Source organism: Pituophis catenifer, unplaced genomic scaffold (genome assembly GCF_029215685.1).
Source record: "Pituophis catenifer annectens isolate HBS135680 unplaced genomic scaffold, rPitCat1.0.hap2 SCAF_1, whole genome shotgun sequence".
NCBI lineage: Eukaryota > Metazoa > Chordata > Lepidosauria > Squamata > Colubridae > Pituophis > Pituophis catenifer.
The window spans coordinates 138,477,755-138,500,270 of NW_027256881.1; positions in this window are offsets into that span (position 1 = coordinate 138,477,755).

Consider the following 22,516-nt stretch of genomic DNA (forward strand, 5'->3'; position numbering starts at 1 on the left):
AACGAAAAAACAGTTATCAGCAGTGGTGGCATTGAAGTCCATGGTTTTAAGTACTTTTACTAAACAATCATACCATCGTTTACCAGATTGTTTTAACCCGTATAAACTCTTGTTTAACAACCAAGTCTCATTCCTGTTTGTGTATTGACTGTGAGGTGCTCTTACATATATTTCCTTATCTAGTTTTGCGTGTAGATACGCAGTCTGTATGTCATATTGGAATACATCGAGATTAAGTGCTGATGCTACCACTAGAGCTGTTTTGACACTCTCGGTTCTTACTGTGGGGGAATACGTGTCAGTGTAATCCTCCGGATATTTCTGTGCATAACCTTGTGCAACTAGTCTAGCTTTGTATAGGGTATTGCCTCCCTCTAAGTTCTTAATTTTATATATCCACCTGGTACCAATAATTGTTTTATCCTTTGGTGCGATTGCAGGTGTAAATACATTTAGTCCTTGTAAGCTTTCCATCTCTTTTTTCATTGCTAATTCCCATTTTTCTTTTTCTTTACGAGGGAGTTTTAACACTTCCTCATATGTATTAGGTGTCGTTGACTCACCATCCATATGCATTATATAGTCCTTATATTTATTTGGCATCTGATTTCTGGTGTTTCTAATTGTTTTTTCAGGTTTACTATTGTTATCATGCAAATATCTTGCTTCCTTTTTTGTTAGTGTGTCTGTCTTTATTTTGTGTTGGCTATTTGTCCATGTTTTGTTTTTGTTTTTATATTTGTTGATATTTTGCTTTTCTATAGTCCCTTTCTCTTGAGATTTTGTATCTTTGTTGTTACTTGGAAATATTTCGTTAAGATGTATTTTAGACCAGTTGGCCTGTTCATGGAACACAGCTGTTCTGGAGACTATAAATTTGTTATTACTATCAATGAATCTGTACCCTTTAGTGCCTGTCTCATATCCCATAAATCTGAGTCTTCTGGATACGTTTTCTCCCTTTCTTCTCAGTTGCTTAGGTATGTGTACGTCTGCAGTGACCCCAAATATGTGCATGTGTGCCAATTTTGGTTTTCTATTATACATTACTTCATATGGTGTTTTATTTACAATGCTGGACCAGGTTCTATTCTGTGTGTAATTGGAATAATGTAAGGCTTCTGACCAGAATTGTTTGCTTAAGCCAGCATCTTCCAATGTGCATCTAATCATGGTTTGTAATGTTGAGTTCTTCCTCTCTACAATCCCGTTCTGGAACGCAGAAAATGGACTAGACGTGTAATGTAACATTCCTTTGTCCTTTAACCATTGGGAGAATTCTTTAGACATGAATTCACATCCCCTATCTGTCATAATTTGTTTTATTTTGATATTGTGTTGTGTTTCTATGCGTTTATAAAATTCTTTAAATTTTTGAAAGGTTTCGTCTTTGTGTTTTAATGTATAGACAAATCCATAACGGCTATAATCGTCTACTATGGTCAAGAAGTAACGTTTTCTATAAGTGATTGATGGAGTTAGTGGACCAACTAAGTCCATGTGTACTAAATCAAAAATTTGGTTGGTTGATCTGGTGGATTTTTTTGGCCTGGGGCTAGTCTTTAGTTTTGTAGATTTACATACTGAGCATTCCAAATAGTTTTCACAATTTTTTATTTTGACACCTTCTGCGTGTTCAGTCATTTTTTGTACTACAGGAAAACTGGCATGTCCTAACTTCCTATGTAAGATGTGAGCACACTCATCATGAATTGGCTTACCTATTTTTGGTTTTTTTTCATTGTGTACATCTTTGTGATCATGAGGTATTTTACATTCATCATTGTCACTGTTGCTAATGTTTCCATCATCTACTTCAATACAATCTTCCATATTTGAATCAATGTTGTGCAACCATTTTTCCTTTGTTATTAGATAAGGTAGGCCTCCTTTAATTATTACAGTGCCTATATCTATTTTATTTTTCTCTAAAGTCGCCTTTCCTTTAGAAAAAACTATGTTAATATCAGAATCTCTACTTAGTTTTATGGCACTTAGTATGTTATGAGGTATTTCAGGTATTAGCAATACCCCCTCTATTTTTCCTAGACCTGGCAGTGTTACATTCCCTCTGCCTAACACTTGAACCTTTTCTTGGTTAGCTACCTTTATTACAAATTTATCTTCTACAAATGAAGACAATATATCTTTGTTATTAGTGGTGTGATTAGTTGCTCCAGAATCAATAAGCCAATTACTGTTCTCATTCTGCTGTGTGTTAGTGTTGTCTTGTTTATTTAATCCATTCAGTGAACCAGATTTTCTATCCTTTGAATTATCTCTGCCCCCTCTATTGTCTTTGTAATTTGGTGGGCTTCTATATCTATGTCTATCCATGGAAGACTGTCTATAATTGTATTTGTTTCTATATTCTGACCTATGTCTTTCTTTTGAAGTTTTGGGGCAATCTCTTCTATTGTGTTCCCTGGATCCACAGTTGTGACATTTAAATGTTTCATTATATTTTTCTTGGAAAGCTACTTTCCTATATGGTTTGTGTTCTATGTGATTGTTAGAACGATTCCTTCTTGAATTGTCTTCTGCTATTAATTTATTGGATAGACTTTCTATGGATAAGTATCCTAGATTGATTGTGTCTAAATGTGACATATAATTGTCCCATGATGGATCAAGTGAGTTGATAATAACACTTTTCATTGTTTGATCTGAAATCACTTCCCCCCTTAAATGCAGCTCAGCTCTTATTTTGTTTAAAGATATTAAATGCTCACTTATGGAAACCCCTGGTTTTATCCTAGATGAAAAGAAATCTTTAGACATCCTTGTGGTGGTAGCTACACTGTCACTGTGAAACAAATTGAACATGCATTGAATAATTTCTGAGACAGTCAGATTTTGCTTAATGCTATGATACATTGCAGGAGACACACTAGATATTAATAAGAAAAATGCTCTATGGTGTAAACAGTCTATTTTTAGAGTCCAAGGTCTTTTTGGGGGACTAGTGATAAAAAACAGTAAGTTTTCCTTCATAAAGACAACCTGGAGCTGCTGATACCATTCTTGCAAATTAATGCCATCTATCCTTAGCTTTGGGAAGTCACTGGGTAAATTTCCGACATTATTAGGTCCATTACTTACAACCTGAGGTAGTCCGTGGTCTCGCAAATGCAGAAAGTTACAAAACGGCGTGGGGATGCTCGCAACGAGCCTGCACGGTCTCCTCGCCAGTTCATGTCTTCCCGGACTGTCTGCGTAGTCTTGCGCATGCGCGTTGTTCATTTCTTCCATGGAGTCGTCGTGAGAGGTTCTCCTCGTTGCGGCTCGCTCGTTCTGCTCCTCCTCAGACGAATCGGTCTCTGGCTCGATTTTGGGAGTCTTTTTTTTTTTTATTGAAAAAGTTTTCAAATACAAATTTTTCCCCTTTTTTCCTTCCCCCCCTCCTCCCTAACCCCCCCTTGCCACCCATCCCCCCCGTGACTTCTTCACACCAAAAACCTAATTCATAACAGATTACATAATATTTTACCATCGCCTTACTCTCTCCTCTATATACTGACCCTTACTTACTAAAAATATTATTAATATTGTTACTTTCCCCTTTTACCATACATTTCAAAAAAAAAAAGCAGTCTGCTATAACATTGTATGATAACTTCTAGTTTAGCATAATATTATTATAACTCCCAATTTAGCAATAGTCTACCCTTTTTGTCCTCCCCAAAACTTATATCTATGTATTGTTACAACATTTCAAAGCAACCTTCCACTTTAAGACTGTATAATAAATCCTACTTTAACATTTATTCTTTGTGTATATTAATATAACATTTCAAAGCAGCCTTCCACATAAGTCCTAATTTAACATTTATTCAACTCTGTCCATTTCCTCCACTACCCTAAATGTATCACTTAAACATCCCTTTTCTTAAGCTAATCCATCAGTAGACTAACATATTTCCACCCACTTTCCTACAAAATTACCATACACAACAATTCTTAATATCTTCAATCCACTGCCCACTCTGCTAATATATATATATATATACATATATTCCGTTATTTAAAAAAAAAAGACAATAACTTTAAATTTATAATCCATATAATATCTTCTTTGATGTCTTTCCACTAGATTGTTGAGTCCCCCATCCATAATTGGGTAACGTAGCATCCTGGTGCAACAGTTTGTTCAAAGTCTTCAGTCTTCATCTGCCCCCATCAGTAATGAGTATCCTCATATATATATAAAAATAAAAACAACCACCCGAGTGACATTATAATTGTATTCCATATAGTTGTAATTGTGGCTTTCATCAGGATTATTAATTCCCATCATCGTAATGGGTAACAACCAGATCTTCTGCATGCCCCAACGTAACTCTCTTGCCTTGTAGCTCAGAATAATTATAATATATTTATCAGTACAAGAAAAGAAATCCAAAATAGATAATTCAAATCCAACAGATTAAGGCTCTTTTCACATCCCAAAATTACGGCATTGCAGAGGTCTGTCACTGTCCTCAGGATGATATTAACCAATACTTCGCCTCCACTATCTTTTCACATATTCATTCATTTTTTTAAAATCACTGGCTTCACCGTTGCTTAGTTTAGAAATTTCTGTTTTTATGAGACCTATTTCTTTTTTTCTTTTCTTTTTGTGGGTTTAATTTCCATCCTGTTTTCCTTTCTACAAGTTGTATATCAACTGATCGGTTTTCATTCTGCTTTATAAACTGATCTTGTTGGATCATCACGTTGAAATCAGATGCCGCTTCTCTCATATTTGTAGATAATCCAGCTGGAGTATCAAGAGAATCCAAAGACAGTTTGTCTACCGCAACCTCTGTAATTCGATGTTTTCCCTTTATTTCCAACTCCTTCTGCTTATCCTGTATTGTGCCTATAGATGTTAAGTTCATTTTCAAAATTTTTTGATAAAATTCTTCCGCTTTTTCAACAGTATCTAATTGGTATCTTTCTCCTTGATATCTCAATATTATGCCAACTGGGGCATTCCACCTAAATGGAATATTTCTGTATTTTAACTCAGTCACCAGAAAACCAAATTTCTTCCTTTCCATTAACATCTTGGGGGGAAGCTCTTTGTAGATCCATATCTTTCTTCCATACAATTGCAAAGTAGAATTGAAGGAATTTTGCACAATTTTATTCCTAATTTCCTTATCTGTAAAATAAATCACCACATCTCTAGGCAATTGCCTTTGCTTTGCAATCCAGGAGTTTATTCTGTACACTCTATCAATCCTACAAAACACTTCCTCAGGTTGAACCTTTAAAATCCCAGCCAGAATTTCAGAAGATATTTTCCTTAAATCATCTCTGTTATTTTCCTGTAAACCTCTGAGTCTGATCGCATATTCTGTAAAATTATAATGCACCATTAAGACCTCTCTTTCAATCCGTTGTTGTAAATTTTCTGCATTACAAGACTTTTGTTCAACCTCCATTTTAGATTTTTCTTCTGAGGTTTTGTCTTGAGTGTTTGTCAAATCATTTTCAATTTTTTGTATTTTATTATCCAAATTGTCCTCAATTTCTTCCACTTTAGACTCTAATAAGTTAGTATTTTCATCCAACTTAGTCATAAATCCTACAAGATCATTAGCCATTTTTATAATCTTTCGATTCAAAATATCAAACTTTAATTGCACTAATTCTTTAATTTCCTGCTTAAATTTTTCAAAGTTCTGATTCACAATCTCATCCCTTCTTACAATCTCCTCCAAAAGAAATTCAATTATATTAAAATCGGTTTTCTGAGACTGGAGCTTTAAAACTTGGTCACGTAATTTGTTAATGGGGGAATCCCCCCCCCATTACTTGTTTGTCCGACTTTAATGCCATGTTTCAACACAGACAAACTATTTTTTTTTTTAAAAAAAAAGAAAAGAAAAGAGAGGCAGCAGAGAAAAAAAAAAAAAAAACCTCTTTCCAACCAAGATCAATATCAAATCTCCAGGAAGAGAAAAAACACAAAAGTAGAGCTTTATTTTAAAGTGTAGCCAAAAATATTTATTCAGCTACTTTGTATCTCAATAAGAAACGGAAGGACTCTCCCTTTCAGCCCCTTCTCAAGCCTCGGCAGTCGCCCTTTTTAAAGATTCTTTTTTCCTTTTCCTTTTCCTTCTTCAATAATTGTTATAAAATAAGTGAGATACTTGCAATTCGAGGTCACAGGTCCAGCTCAAATCCCTTCAAATGTAACCAGGAGCATTTATTCTGCTATTTTGTAACTTAATAAGAAACGGAAGGACTTTCTCTTTTCAGCTTCCCTGCTCCAGTTTCGGCAATCGCCATTTTAAAAGGTCTTTTTTACTTTGTTGAATATCCTTTGTAAAATAAGTATTAATACTTGCAATTTAGGGTCACAGGTCCAGATCCAGATCTCATCATCTTTAGTTAATCTGTTAAATATCTTAAGAAGCTTGTCTTCGTAGCCTTGTTCTGCAAAAAGGCAGAAGTCTCCCAACGCCCGGAGCGGACGGCGAGTGCTATAGGGAGCTTCCTCCGCCCGCCCCCAAGAGTAAAAAAAAAACCCCTGGGGGCTACGGAGAGCTCTACCTACACTCACCTGCTCTATCCCACATTTCCTCCTGGAAATGGGGTTTTTCGAGCCGCCTTTGCGCTGTACAGGCGGCTCTTTACAGGCGAAGGGGCTGGCGGTCCCAAGAGACCGTCTGGTGGCTACGAAGAGCAAACCGGAAGCCGATTTTGGGAGTCTTGACGATGGCGGCTGCTCTTCTTCTTCCTTTGAAGGCGTTGGTGCTTGCTTCGGTCTGTGGCGTGGGGCGGTATCGGCAGGGCTCTCTGGGTTCGGGCGTCGTCGCTCTCGTAGTCAGAATGGGAGCGGGCAGGTCTTGAGGCATTGGCTTGCTCGCTCGCTTCTTCGTTAGCTTTTTTGTAATTTTTAGTTTTGGTCCAAAAGCAGCAAAAAGCGTTTTCATTGCTGATTTTATTTGATTGTTTGTTGAATCACCTTCACTTTCCGATTCTGATTCTTCTGAGGTGTTTGAGTCTTCTTTTTCATTTTCGTTGTCTGATAATGTTTTTCGCGCCAGAAATTTTGAATTGAGCTTTCTGATTGGCTCTGCTTCGCTCACCCTGGAGGTCTGTTGAAACCAAGATGGCTGCCATTCAAAATTTCGCGCGGGATCACCGGTTTTCTTCTTCACAACAATTTTTTCTGTAGTCATATCACTCACTATTTTTGGGTCTTTTGATTTTTCATTAGTGATGTGCTTCTCTCTCGCTGCTCCGCTGTTCTTCAGCATATCTTGGAGGTTCGCGATGAGGCTTTCATCGTTCTTCTGGCTCTTCAATAGTTTTAATATCTCTGACCTGAGTTCGTTATTCTCTATTTCGATTTCCTCTCGGTCATCATTTTCATCTATTATTTCTTCGTCTTCAGTGGTGTATTCTTCGGATTCTCTCGAAATCGCGTTTGTGGATTCGTTGATTATTTCTTGTTCTGTTTCCATTTCTTTGCTGTATGCCCTGGTGTTGGGCCTATCTTTCTTAGACATTTTTAAGTTTTTATTGAGTCAATTAACCATCCTCTGCTACCAGCTTGTTGCAATATTTTCAGGATCAGACTCAATAAATTTAGTAAGAGTTAAAGGTTTAAATATATCTCCTTTTATTTACATTAGGCATTCTATATTCACTGAATATTCACAGGTAGAAGCGAGTAAATGGGGGCAAACAGCTCCTTATATATACAATGGGTGGAGCTAGATATGGGAGTGGTGAATTATGAATACATTAAGAAGTGAAGAATAAGTTAACCCCTGATACCCCGTTCATATATTATTTACACATTATAGAATAAGGCATTTACATCTGACAGATAGTTTATATAACAACCTCAGCTTTTTCTTCTGGTGACAAACCACTGAATGTAAGAACTTGTCTTATACCAGGGGTCTGCAACCTTAAATACTCAAAGAGCCATTTGGATCCGTTTCCCACAGAAAAGAAAACACTGGGAGCCACAAAACCTGGGTGGGTGTGGCCAACTCGATGTCACTCACTTCCACCAGTCACATGACACCCCCCCCCCCGGCCAGGCCTACCCAGCCAATCATTAGGACAGAGAACCAGTTGTTAAAAAACACCGGGAACCACAAAATCCTTTTGACATATCTCTCTCTCCCCTCCCTCCCTCTCCCCCCCCATCTCTCCCTCTCTCTCTGTATCTCTCTATGTCTCTCTCTCTCCCCCCTCTCTCTGTATCTGTCCGTCTCTGCCCTGGCCACTTCTCCATCCCCCACTGTCGCCCTTACCTTCTCAGGCCAGGTGAGGAGTGACTGGGAGGGGAGGGTGAGGGGCGGGGCCAGCCAGTGGTGGGATCATCTGACAGGGAGCCACAGCAGAGGGCCCAAAGAGCCACATGCGGCTCCTGAGCCGTAGGTTGCTGACCCCTGTCTTATACTGTCATCTCTTCCAATAGTAGTCAAAGCAAAATATGAGGGTAGCAGTCAGTGGTGGGCTGCAACCGGTTTAATAACTGATTCGGTGATGGTGTGCTTTGCATGCGCATGTGTGGTTTGCGTGTGCGCGCAGTGTTCAAAATACAGCAATTTGAAGTTCAGCTGCTTATCTTCTAAGGCAGCCCCGATTAAGTAAAATAGTGGAGGCATGGAAATCAGCTGTGCTGCACAAATCAGCTGAGCCAGAAAGAAGGAAATATAGGACAGGATAGGGCAGGAGCAGGTGGGCGGGGCCAGCTGATCGTTGGAACTACCAGTTCACCGGAACCGGTCTGAACCAGGAGCAGCCCACCATTGGTGGCAGTGTCTTTCTGCTTCTGTTCCAAGTTGTTTGTGCCTTTTAGAAGTTCTCTAACATTGCTTGCTCTATTCTACAACTTTCCCAGGCAAGCAGCTTGTATCGCTACTCAAGTCCCTCCAATAGATTTTAAAACATGATTGGCTATATATCAGAACATCTTACCTTCTCTGGTATTCTGCTGTATTCCATTCACTTCAGTGGGGGCAGAATACTGAGAGAGTTTTTGACCAAACAGCATTTCGACAGCTTAGAGGGAAACAAAGGCAATTAATGGTTACCGTTGTTGCTGATCTACACTCCATCTATTTTTTTTAAACTTTAAATCAAATGGATATTTGTGTGAATAACTTTCCTTGATGTGAAGATCATGAAAGCAACATACTTTGGGGGGGGGGGGGAAAGAAGCATTATGAAATATTAGGAAATATAGACGATTACAAGAACAGGATGGACTACTAGCAATGGGAAAATAAGTTCAGTAATCTAGAAAAACACAGAGAAAGAAGGGTTATATTTTAGAATCTAGATAATATTGGCATCATCAGAGCAATTTAAAAAGGAGTATTATTCATTAAGACAACCATCTAGAAGAATTCTTGTTGCATTAGAAAGGAATTCTAGAAAAAATGTGCTGATTAGACATTACCTACTGTTTCTCATCTCTGATGTTTTGGATGCTACTTACTGTAAATAAAATAGCTATGAGCCCTGGTGATATAGTGGTTAGAATGCAGTATTGCAGGCAAACTCTGCCCACAGCCTGGAGTTTGATCCTGATGGGGTTTGAGGTTGACTCAGCCTTCCATCCTTCCGAGGTTGGTAAAATGAGGACCGGGATTGTTGAGGCAATATGCTGACTCTGTAAACCACTTAGAGAGGGCTGTAAAGCACTGTGAAGTAATATATAAGTCTAAGTGCTATTGCTATATACAGTAAGTGTAAGAATTGTTGCTATTGCTATGATAGGAAAATTAAGGAATTACAGAATAGTTGTCCTTAAAAACTATTCAGGTCTAGTTCCAATACCTACCTCAATTCACCCAGATCTATCACAATTTTAAGATAGATCATTCACTTTAGTATAAAGTTGATACTTGTTGTGTCCCTTTTCTGGGGCATTGTAGACTTGTCTTAAAACTCTTCATGGGAGTACTGATAGTTACTTTCCAAGTGTTCCTTCTTAATAAAAGAAGAAATAATAGTTACAAAAAGGCTATATTTCAAATATTTCCTTGAAAGGAACAAGGAAATATTTGGAAATTCCTCAACATCCTACAAGAATAATTTCCCAGATGTGTTTGTAGACTCTAGGCTGATGTCCTGAACAGTAGTTTTTCTTAGAGAACTTTTTGATCTAAGTTTCAAAGATAAGAGAGTTCATATTACTTCTATAGAAAATTCCCATTTGAGTTAAGAATCACTTTGAGGTTTTCCTTTTCCTCTTTTAAATCAGAAGACTTTAACAAGAAAATGGCTATCTTTAGGGATTCTAATTAAGTTTAAAGTTATTACAGTCACTTAATTGCTTTTTTCCTTTGGAGGCATGCAAAAATATATCTTACCAGTTCAAGATTTTTGTTTCAGACCGTTTGGCACTACTTAGTAGTTGTTTGTTTGTACCTTTCCCTTTCAACAACATTGGCTCTGTATTCCATTCCTTAAGCTTCTTTGGGGGATTTATTGTGACCAGCAGCTAAAGATCAAATTCAGATATCCTAAGAATGCCAACCTTTGCAGAAGCATCAAGAAGTAATCTAAAAATTCAGTGAAAACCACAGCAATGTGTTCTTAGAAAGCCTTGGGTTCCCCAGGCACTTATCCTGGATAAGTGAGAGAAAAGAAGAAGTAAAGAACAGCATAAGAGATAGCTTCTTTACCATTGCTATCTTTCCCCTGTGATACTTAACTATAGGGAAGGGGGGAAATGGTAGGTCCTTGAGGACATTCAAACTTTCCATGGAGACTATTAGGATCAGTAAGGCCAGAGCTAACGTGGTCCTTAGACTCTAGAATTAAATGCTCTGCAAACACAAGTATTTCATGACAGATACACATGGATGCTCCCTTCATTCTTAGCCATCTCCAGACAAATAACATAAAAATGTAACAGGCTGTAATATTTTGTACTTGTCAGCAGACAAATCCATGTAGAATGACTTCCTTTAGAATCAGCAGTTCACTGTAGTGTTTGTTTGTTTGTTTGTTTGTTTGTTTGTTTGTTTGTTTGTTTACCCTGCCAATTTCACTATCCAGAGTGACTCTGGGTGGTATACATTCATATGCATACATATTATTTGTCTGGGTTTGTGTAGTTTGGCTCTAATCTCCTAAGAGTTCACCTAATTTTCTGGTTTCACACAACACAATGAACTGTTCACTGAGCCCATGGGCTTGGTTCACACAATCCAATTAGCTAAAATATGATTGACCAATGTAGTTTAGTGTCTTATGTATCTACAAGGCTTTATTTCAAATCCACATTCCAATTTCAGACTGTCCTGGGGACTCTGGTCAGAGTCCTTCGCAGGGTTTGTCTTAGCCTGACAACAGAAGAACCATTCTGTTTGTTGGGTACAGAGATGGGTGCAGTGTCTCATTGCTTTCATCTCAATTGCTTGTGGCCATTGGACCACAAGCTCCACCAATTTCAGGAGTGGGTGCAACATTAAGGCACATATAGAAAAGGAGATAGTGACAGATTTTATTTTCCTGGGCTCCAAGATCACCGCAGATGGGGACTGCAGCCAAGAAATTAAAAGAAGCTTGCTCCTGGGGAGGAAAGCTATGGCAAATCTAGACAGCATACTAAAAAGCAGAGACATCACCCTGCCAATAAAAGTGCGTATAGTCAAGGCTATAGTTTTCCCAGTTGCAATGTATGGCTGTGAAAGTTGGACCATAAGGAAGGCTGAGTGCCAAAGAATTGAGGCCTTTGAATTATGGTGCTGGAGAAGACTCCTGCGAGTCCCTTGGACTGCAAGGCAATCAAACCAGTCCTAGACTGCTCTTTAGAAGGCCAGATCCTAAAGCTGAAACTCAAATACTTTGGCCACCTAATGAGAAGGAAGAACTCACTGGAGAAGAGCCTAATGCTGGGAAAGATTGAGGACAACAGAAGAAGGGGACAACAGAGAATGAGGTGGCTGGATGGAGTCACTGAAGCAGTAGGCGTGAGCTTAAATGAACTCCAAAGGATGGTAGAGGACAGGAAGGCCTGGAGGAACATTGTCCATGGGGTTGCGATGGATCGGACATGACTTCGCAACTAACAACAACAATAGAAAAGGTGTGGGGGCTGCATCAAGATGCCATGCTTATATGCCTCTGTTACAGGGGTGGGTTCTACTTACCTTTACTACTGGTTCGCATCGTGCCTGCGTGCACACGTTCGCTTCGCTCATGCGTGCACATGCTCTTCTGCAGATGCGCAGACACTTCTGCGCATGTGCAGATCGCCTATGATGACGTCCAGGTCAGTGGGTTGAGACTCTCTCCAGTTTTACTACCAGTTCTTGTGAACCGGTCCAAACCGGGGGCAACCCACTACTGCTCTGTAAGAGTAAAAGCAACAAAGTGTCTCATTTCTAAGGTTAGCATGATTCCCCACTCTTCCTTGGTGAGTTCTATTTTCTGAATTAGACAACACACATCCACTGATGTCAGTATCATAATCTCTAAATGTATATTTATCTATCTATCTAATCAGAAGCTATGAAACATATTTCATGTTTGGCTGCCACACAAAGAAGGTGTTGTAAGTGGCTTCTCAGAATTCAGTAAGAACTCTAATTAAAATGTCCAAAAAGTATTCTGCTCCAAACCAGCCATGTTTTTCTACAATCTACAGAATGTCATCCTCAGCAGGATGTAGGCACAATGAAATGCAACAGCCCTGATAAAAGCAGACCGAAGGATGGACTTTTTCAAATAGCACCATCTCCTTAAGGAGTGTGGCTTAAGAGCAAACTTCTCAACCGTACTTCTCTTACAGACCATGAACTCAGTTAAGGAATTGTCTGTGGTCCCTTCATAACAAAGAGGCTTTCATTAGATATTATTATAATAATAATTAATATAATTATTAGAATATAATTATTAGAATTGTGTAGCTTCTTCTCCGGTAATATTACACTACTAACCAGAGCATATAAAACATTTGCTAGACCAATTCTCGAATACAGTTCATCTATCTGGAACCCGCACTGCATATCGGACATTAATACAATTGAGCATGTCCAGAAATCTTTCACAAGAAGAGTCCTCCGCTCCTCTGCTCGCAACAAAATACCTTATGCCACCAGACTTGAAATTCTGGGTTTAGAAAATTTAGAACTACGTTGCCTTCGGTATGACCTAAGCATAGCTCATAAAATCATCTGCTACAATGTCCTACCTGTCAGTGACTACTTCAGCTTCAACCACAACAATACACGAGCACACAATAGATACAAACTTAAAGTGAGCCGCCCCAAACTCGATTGCAGAAAATATGACTTCAGTAACAGAGTTGTTAATGCCTGGAATGCACTACCAGACACTGTGGTCTCATCCCAAAACCCCCAAAACTTTAACCTAAGACTGTCTACTGTTGACCTCACCCCATTCCTAAGAGGTCTGTAAGGGGTGTGCATAAGAGCACTAGCATGCCTACCATCCCTGTCCTAATGTTCCCTTTAATTGTATTCATTTTATGTATTCAATTCATGCTTATACTTATATATATTATCTAATATGTACTCGACAAAATAAGTAAATTAAAAAAAACTAACAAAACACTGGGTCAGCAAGCATAGCCTATGAGATCTGGAGTGACTCTAGCCAGTCCCTGGGCTAATAGAAGCATGTTCAAACCATATCAAGAATGGTGAACAACAGTGTCTGATACTAGGTGGAGGTTGCAGGAAGAAGAAACCGTCCCATCAGATGCCAACCGATCAGAATGTCATTTTGAGCATCTAATTCATTCCGTTTGATTCAGCTTTCAAAATTTATCTCTGAAGTTCTATCAATTATTTAACACGAGGCAACCAAAGGAGCTTAGTCTAGTCACATGACTGCCAAAATGATAAAGGACAGATTGGTGAGTGGCTTACTTACAGTATGCTGGGTTTTTTTTTTTTTTTTTCCCCTGAGCAGGCGGATACACTTACACGAGGCTGAACCAACCCATCATTTGTATTTTTAAAGGAGGCTATTTTGAATACAAAGTCTTTTCATTTAGGTCTTCCTGGAAACAAAAACGATTCTGGAGATGAATGCTTTCCTTTTAATTTTGTTTGAAGTGGTACAGGGCTGATGGGTCTCCCAAAGGAAGTATCCATGGGCACATTAATGCCCACAGAAGCACATTGATAATTTACTTTATTAACTGTCCACAATTCCATAAAATTATGGGAATTATAGAAAAGGTTCAATCTGAGGCTTCTATGAAGAGCTGAATATAGAATAATATAGAGTTGGAAAGGACCTTGGAGGTCTTCTAGTCCAATCCCCTACTCAAGCAGGAGATCCTATACCAGTGATGGCAAACCTTTTAGGCACAGAGTGCCCAAACCGGAAGGCGCGGCTCCGCGCCAGAGTGCCAGAAACCCAACAACCAGTTGGCCAGTGCACATGTGAGCCTCGGAAACCCAACGACCAGCTGGCTGAGCTGGGGCGATGGCGTGCATGCCCACAGAGAGCACTCTGCATGCCACTTCTGGCTCTTGTGCCATAAATTCGCCATCACGACCCTATACTATTCCAGACAAATGATTGTCTCATCTCTTCTTCAACAGATTCTTAGATTCTTCTGAGATAGAACCAGCTAGAATCAAGTCCCGAATACCAAAAGATTCTGGCTTGATTCTGTTGAATTAATGAGAGGGTTGCAAAGAGGGTGACCATCAATGGCCCTAAGGATACATCGATTGAATAATGCTGTTATGAACTTTGCCCCCCAAATTAACCGTATCATTGAAATACCCAGGTAGAACTCCTTTTGGACTTTGTCACTTTACAAATTTTTCAAGTTCTCTAAATAGCTGCTAGGCATCTAATGTGATTCCATTTTTTTGCCTGTATCTGGGCAACCTTGGCATGGCTCAACTTGAATTCTGCTGCTTTTGCCAACTGTGTGTTAAACCCAGATCTTGCATATGGTGTTCCCAGCATGTATTTGACACTGCCCATGAAGCCCAGGTCTTCAGAGCCAATGCTAGCTTTGTGTTGAGATTGATACACAGCAATTAACCAAAAGAAAAAGAAAAAGAAAGAAAGAAAGATATTCCATTCCTCAGGGAACTCAGCAAACATTATATAAAAAGCGCCCCCTCATAGCTTGTATGTCTGAATAATCAGACATTTGAGTGATCCTTTCATCTCTTTCAAGAGGGTTTGTGGAGACCCTCTGAACTGGGATGACAGGATTTGGAACCTGAGATTGGGTTCTCTTTGTTTGTTATGGCCTATCATCAGTCAAATCCAGTGTGTAGGTTAATAAGGCTTAAACTTTAAAGGAATGGTGAGCACCTGATTGACAAGCCTGCAAATAATAATCCAGTGGGAAGTTTTGTGCTGGTGAACTTAAAGTGTTCATTGAGATGCGGCCTAATTTTATAGCCAATTATATTAATTCAGGAAATCTCATTAGGTAAACTAATGCCAATATCAAGACTGCCGATTATTATTTCATGTGAATTCCTGCATGCATCTGAGATACAATTATTAGTTTAAATATCATTTTGCCCTCTCGATGGCATATGTAATAAACCCTTCCAAAGATTTTTAAAAACAGCAAAGTTATTTGGTGTAATAATCTGCATGTGAAGTAGATAGTCTCATTAGCTCGGCTGATGTTCTCAAATATCACACTGCTCCTAGAAGTTTTTGTTGGTAGGTGTGTGTTGCAAAGCATGCTTGATTTGAATGTAATTAGGAGGTTATAATAAGAGAGGCTTCAAAAATCTTCCTAGATTGGCAGAAGGTATTCACCATCAATACAACTAAATTGTACTGCATTTTAGGACTCCAGCACTGTCTGCATTGAGCAGCCCTTTTGATAGGTGGAAGTAGACAAATATCCTCTAGTTTATTTAAGTTATTGTCTGTGTTTATTTTAGCTGTAGTCCCCTTATTCAAAGAGACAAATTAGAACATGGTGAGGACACATATTAGTGGTCATATCCATCTGCCCACCCCCTATCAGAATGCATTTATGGCATCAACAGAAGATGTAGGTTTTATAAGAGAAGGGAAGAAGGTGTAACTATTTGAATGTATATTTTCAGTAGCTTTTAACATAGTTTATCATAATCCTATTAATCATAGCCATTTATTAATCATCATTATGAATTGTAGCAAATGATATTTATTGTTATCGGTACTTATATGGAGAATGTGGTAGTAATCAGTGGTGGGTTTCAAAAAATTTTACTACTGGTTCTGTGGGTGTGGCTTGGTGGGCATTGGCATGGCATGGCTTGGTGGGTGTGGCTTGGTGGGCGTGGCAGGGGAAAGATATTGCAAAATCCCCATTTCCTCCTGATCAGCTGGGACTTGGGAGGCAGAGTATAGATGGGGGCGGGGCCAGTCAGAGGTGGTATTTACCGGTTGTCCAAACTACTCAAAATTTCCACTACCAGTTCTCCAGAACTGGTCAGAACCTGCTGGAACCCACCTCTGGTAGTAATAGTTTATAGAGGAAGCCGAGAATTCTTTTCCCTCTCTCTTTGAGACTACTATATTAGAAGAACCCAGAATCAGCCATAAAGTTGAATGATGGAAATGTCAAAGTAGATAAAAGAAAGTACTTCTTCCCACATGGAAGTTTAGCTATGGAATTTGCTAGATTGGGATGAAATTATAGTCAATTGGTATGTGTTTAAAATTAAAGGAGACAAATTTGGATAAATTTGTATTTCCATTACAAGAAATCTTGTAATTTGTCTCTGAATATTAGTAGCTGAGTTCATGTCAATAGACATAAATGGTTGATTCCCAGGTTGATAAAGATTCAGAAGGCCTTTAAGTAATGCCACATGTCAGCTGCTTCTTTTCACCAAAAAGACCTGCTTCCTCCTTAAATACTGAAAAGCTGCTAGGAAATAAAAGAAAAAAAAGTTATCACCCTAAGACAGGGGTGTCAAACTCCATTTCATTGAGGGCCGCATCAGGGTTGTGTTTGACCTCCAGGGGTGGGAGTGGCCAGGATGGGTGTGGCCAGCTCAACATCACTCATGTCGGAAGTGCCTGTGGTGGCCTGAGTCCTCTGCCAGTGAAAACTGGCTCCCAATCTCCGTTTTCGGTTGGGACAGCCTCCTGCAATCCTCTGCCAGTGAAAACGGAGCTCGCATGCCGTCCCCCTGAGCTTCGTTTTCTCTGGCAGAAGCACTGCAGGCCAGTCCCTCGCTGTTTCCAGGACAGCCCCGCGGGCCAGGTCTAAGTATCTACCCGGGCCAGATCCGGCTCCTCAGTTTGACACCCCTGCCCTAAGATAAATGTGGGATATAATAGTTCCAAATGGCAAATAGTTCAGTTGCTGGAATTCTTGTGACTCCATTTCTATCCTTCTCAATAACATTTCCTAAAGAGACTTTTGTGAGAATAATGGTTTTGATTGCAGGCATTTAACAAAGACATTAGTGCTTTCTTGTTGAAAACCACTTTGACTAGGGCACAACATTCCTCAATTTGAGAGCATCATGCCCAGTATGGCAAAGACCACCATCAGACTCAACTGTAGGATATGACAAGGCAAGGTAAGGCAGCCCATTTATTCTTGAGGGCTGATGGGGGATGGAGAACAGATTCTAGGGGCAAGTGGTCCCTAGGCTGTACGGTTTGATCCCCTTTCATCTCCTGACCCAGGGATTTGGCATTATTCTCATATTTTAGTTATAGAACTGAGACAAGAAAATGAGATTCCAGGTCTCTAGATCCGCTAAATTTTACACTTTGTTTATTGTAAGACATTGTTCTGAGTTGCATTATTGTTGTCACCTGTATAGTTGTATAAACAGGAAATCTCCATATGTTCATGCTTAGTATTGATTATTATTTTCTTTTCCCATCCTTTTCTCTCTTTTTTTTCTTTTTTGTTAAATGTTTCAATTTTGACTATCCTAGGTATCCATCCATCCTTCCCCTGCAGGATATCTTGAAGTAGATTGATATAAGCTGATGATAAATAATCTCTGTACATATGATATAGTACAAGGAATCCAAAGCTTAACTATCCCCAAAGATCATTGTGAAGTTTTTATCACTGGTTCTGAAACTGCTAAAAAGAAAGTGTGACCTTTTTTTCATTCATTCATTCATGCACTCACTTATTCATTCATTCTTCATTCATTTTTAAACTTCTAAGTTGATACTTTTTCAGCATGGAAATGTCAAAGCATAGCATGGAAATACTGAATGAATATATAGCATATCCATTTAATAAAAGGATAAAATAAATTTAAAAGTAGGCTGAATAAATGACACAAACTATGTATAAATCCAGTTAATTATCTATATTTAGTAGTTATTTCAAAATAACTTCATTAGCATTCTCTGAACCAACTCACAGATGGTTAAATACACCATGTATTATTCTAAACTTGTATAATCTTGATTTGCTAAATGTTATAAAAAGGTAAAGGTTCCCCTCGCACATATATACTAGTCATTCCCAACTCTAGGGGGCGGTGCTCATCTCCATTTCAAGGCCGAAGAGCTAGTGCTGTCTGAAGATGTCTCCGTGGTCATGTGGTCGGCATGACTAAATGCCAAAGGCACACAGAACACTGTTTCCTTCCCAGCAAAGTGATCCCTATTTTTCTGCTTGCATTTTTTATGTGCTTTCGAACTGCTAGGCTGGCAGAAGCTGGGACAAGTAATGGGAGCTCACCCCGTTACACAGCACTAGGGATTCGAACCGCTGAACTGCCAACTTTTCGACTGACAAGCTCAGCGACTTAGCCACTGAGCCACCGCGTCCCTAAATGTTATAGTGAATGAGTTTATACATTGTGGTAAGTGATTAACAGTTACTTTGAATAGTTACATCATCAGCAAAGTAAAGCAAAATAAAACAAAGCATATTATGAGAACATTGAATTCTATTCTAAGGTCATTTTATGCAACGTTAAAAAAAAAATTCTTCCAGTTTTATCAGGATATATAGTTAAAAATGGAAGTGCCCCCCTGAAACAGCTGGCCCGAAAAACAGAACTGATGATCATATGCCAAAACGTCTGTCTTTTTCCTTTATCACCATTGATTCCTTTAGCTTCTGTTAGTGACCACAGAAAGCTTCAGGCCAATCTGCTCGTTTCATTTGAAGAATTACAAAATTCAGTTGCTGTATTAAAAGGACATTCAGCATATTGAACTGGGACTTTTGATCTTGGAAACTATGGCCCGGTTTAAGAAAAAAAAAATGTTGAAAGGCAGAATATTTGAAAATCATTAGCTAGGGCTGGGGCATTCAGCAATATGCAGTTAGTAAACAATAATTAATTAACAGTATCCTTATCATTGGTTCTGGTATGATCATTCAGCTCTGAAATTATGAAGGCAGGGATACTGATTAACCAGTTAAATTCTTCCTATAACTAGCTAATTCAAGGTATCTTCTGGGCACCAGAGGTGGGTTTTAGCAGGTTCAGACCAGTTCTGGAGAACCGGTAGCAGAAATTTTGAGTAGTTCGGAGAACCAGTAAATACCACCTCTGACTAGCCACACTCCCATCTATTCTCTGCCTCCCAAGTCCCAGCTGATTGGGAGGAAATGGGGATTTTGCAGTAATCCTCCCCTGGAGTGGGGTGGAAATGGAGATTTTACAGTATCCTTTCCCTGCCACTCCCACCAAGCCATGCCCACCAAGCCAAGCCATGCCCACAGAACCGGTAGTAAAAAAATTTTGAAAGCCATCACTGCTGGGCATCCATTGCTCCAGTGACTGCCATGTTCCAGGCTCCATGTTTCCTAGAGTTTTACATGAACAATAGAAAGCAGCAGGAAACATGACATACAAATTTCTATTTTAATGCTTCAAAAGCAACAGCAAGAAGCTTCTGTTTAAACATGTCCAGCTCTAGTCTAGAGGATGACAGGGCATTCTAACTCTTTCATGACTAAAATGTTGGCTTAAAACCAACATTTCTTAATACTTTCCTCACACCGTCCATAGCAAATAATATTCCAGTAAAAATTTGCTAATGTAGGCAAGGCAAAGCTTGATAACAAGATCTCCCTACCTCATACTTTAGGAAATGCAGATAGTACTTGACTTATGACTCATCACTTAGCGACTATTTGAAGTTACAACGGACTTCCACCCCCCCCAACAGCTACTTATGATCCTTTTTCAAAGTTCCAACAGACCCCTCCCCTGAAATCAATCATGTGACCACATTTCAGGGCCTTGGCAACTGGCTTGCATTTACAGCTGTTTACAATGCCCCGTGGTCATGTGACCACAATTTTTGACATTTTTACCAAAAACTTCAATTGACTTCCAGTTTTAGGCAAAATTCTCCATAGCACCCACGGGTTCACTTAAGTACCGTGGGATTCGCTTAATGACTGTGGCATTGGCTTAATGACCACTGCGTTGGCTTAATGGTCACGCGATGACCCGATTTTTGACTGTCACAATTTAAGACCATAATGGGCAGGCTCAATTACGGTCATAAGTCTAAGATTACCTTTTATGCAGGACTGAAAATTTCCAGTGATTCTAAAAAGAAAAACATTGCAGAGATACCTATGCAGTGACAGAAGGTGTTCACATGGGATGTTTTAGCAAGGTATTCCAGCTGGTGGTGATATTTTTGATGATCTTCCAAAATGCCTGTGATTCAATCACAATGGCCATTTGTACAGCAAAATGCTCTCTGTTTTTATGTGCTTGTTTGCTTCTGCAAATATAGAAAGCAATTGGAAGAGCTGAGAAATATGGATAGCATTTGGAAAAGTCTCTGTTTATAAAAGCAGACGTTAGCATGTCATTAGGATATGGAGAGCTTGATGCCACTCATTTAGACATAAAATAAGGAACCAGCGTGTTTCATTCTTCCTCTTGGTTACTTTTATTTTTATAATGCATTTAGAAAATATCTCTTGTTTTTCATTCCTTTTGATACCTGTGTGTTTGTGTGTGTCTCTGTCTATGTATACACACACATCTGAAATAAGATTTTTTTTTTTTACCCCTAATCTCCATTCTTCTTGTAATAATTTTAGCTAATTTACAGTACAGTGCCATCTTCTGGTCACCACAAATCTCTTTCAGACTGCGAGTGATTTATGCATTAAAATGTCTCCTTAAGACTCTTTATTGTGCTGTCAATTAATATGAAAATGTGCTGGATTTATCAACATCTAGTACAGTGGTCACCAACCAGTTCATGAGAAAATTTTGGTGGTCTGCAAAAAAATTACTTGCATTTTTTATATTGCACTAAATACTATTTATCCTTTTAAAAAATTCATATTAGTGGTACGCGGGATTTAAAATTATGAATTTTGTGGTCCCTGAGGTCCGTAAGGTTGGTGACCCCTGATCTAGTAAATGCAGAAAGCAATCATTGATCACATTGTGTTATACATTTGTATATAATCAATGAAATATTATTAATATTCTATTAGAGTTTAGAACAAAATTACCACTTTCAGTTAACCCTAGGGCTAAATATAGTACCCCAAAATACTTTGAGGAACAGCCCCTCAGGATCTCCAAAAGCTGTCATGAAATTATTAAATGTAATGTGATAGAAGGAGGAAATATGAAGTGTGTGGCTAAATGTCAGCTCTTTAAGGTGGGGCATCTCAGGAAACAGACACTGTACGAATTACAGGAATGCTGTTTTATTATTACAAAGTGCATTATAAAATCTTATATTATTCATTTCTGTTTGGATCCATTCACTACATTGGGGAACCCAGCCTCTGTTGTCAGCTCACGCCCTGCCCACAGCTTGGAAAAAAAGATCTTGCATTCTTGTTCCCAATGTAGTGCCAAAGCAGAACTGGAGCATTAATAGTTAAGGATGTTCACTCTATATGGGGGAATGATTCTTAGAAAATTACTTTTTGAAAGCAGATCATTCTGAAATGTTCTGAATAGGCAAAAATTAGTAATCAGAGAACTAGGTAAGGAGTATTTGTTTTCCCCAGAAGACCAATATTTGAAATGAACTATAGTTTGAAGGAATCTGCTAAATCGGTATTATTTTTACAGAAGTCTGAATATTATAAAACTTCCATCAGTCTCTCATTGGTGCCCTCCACATAAAGAAAGCTGGACCCAAAGCAAAGTCTGCACAAGTAGTACTTGAGGCCATAATTCAGCATCAGAGCTATCTGGAAACTGCACGGAGAATCTATTTTATAGTGAGAAGAATTCTGAAATCGGAATCGACCACTCCAAACCATGGAGTCCAATCTCACAGGCCAGGCAGGACTCTAAGTGAAAGCCTTTCTGGTTGTTTCCATAAATCAGTGGTGTTGAATCTTGGCAACTTTAAGGCTTGTGGATTTCAACTCCCTGGGTGTTGAAGTCCACAAGTCTTAAAGTTGCCAAGATTCAACACCCCTGTCTAATACTCTCTATCAGGGGTGGGTTCTAAATTTTTTTACTACCGGTTCTGTGGGCGTGGCTTATTTTGTGGGCGTGGCTTGATGGTCATGTGACAATTCTTTAGGATTTTGCAGAGGTACTGGTCTACCAGGCTTTTAACTTGCAGAGCTGTACCGGTCTGCTCATTTGTTTTT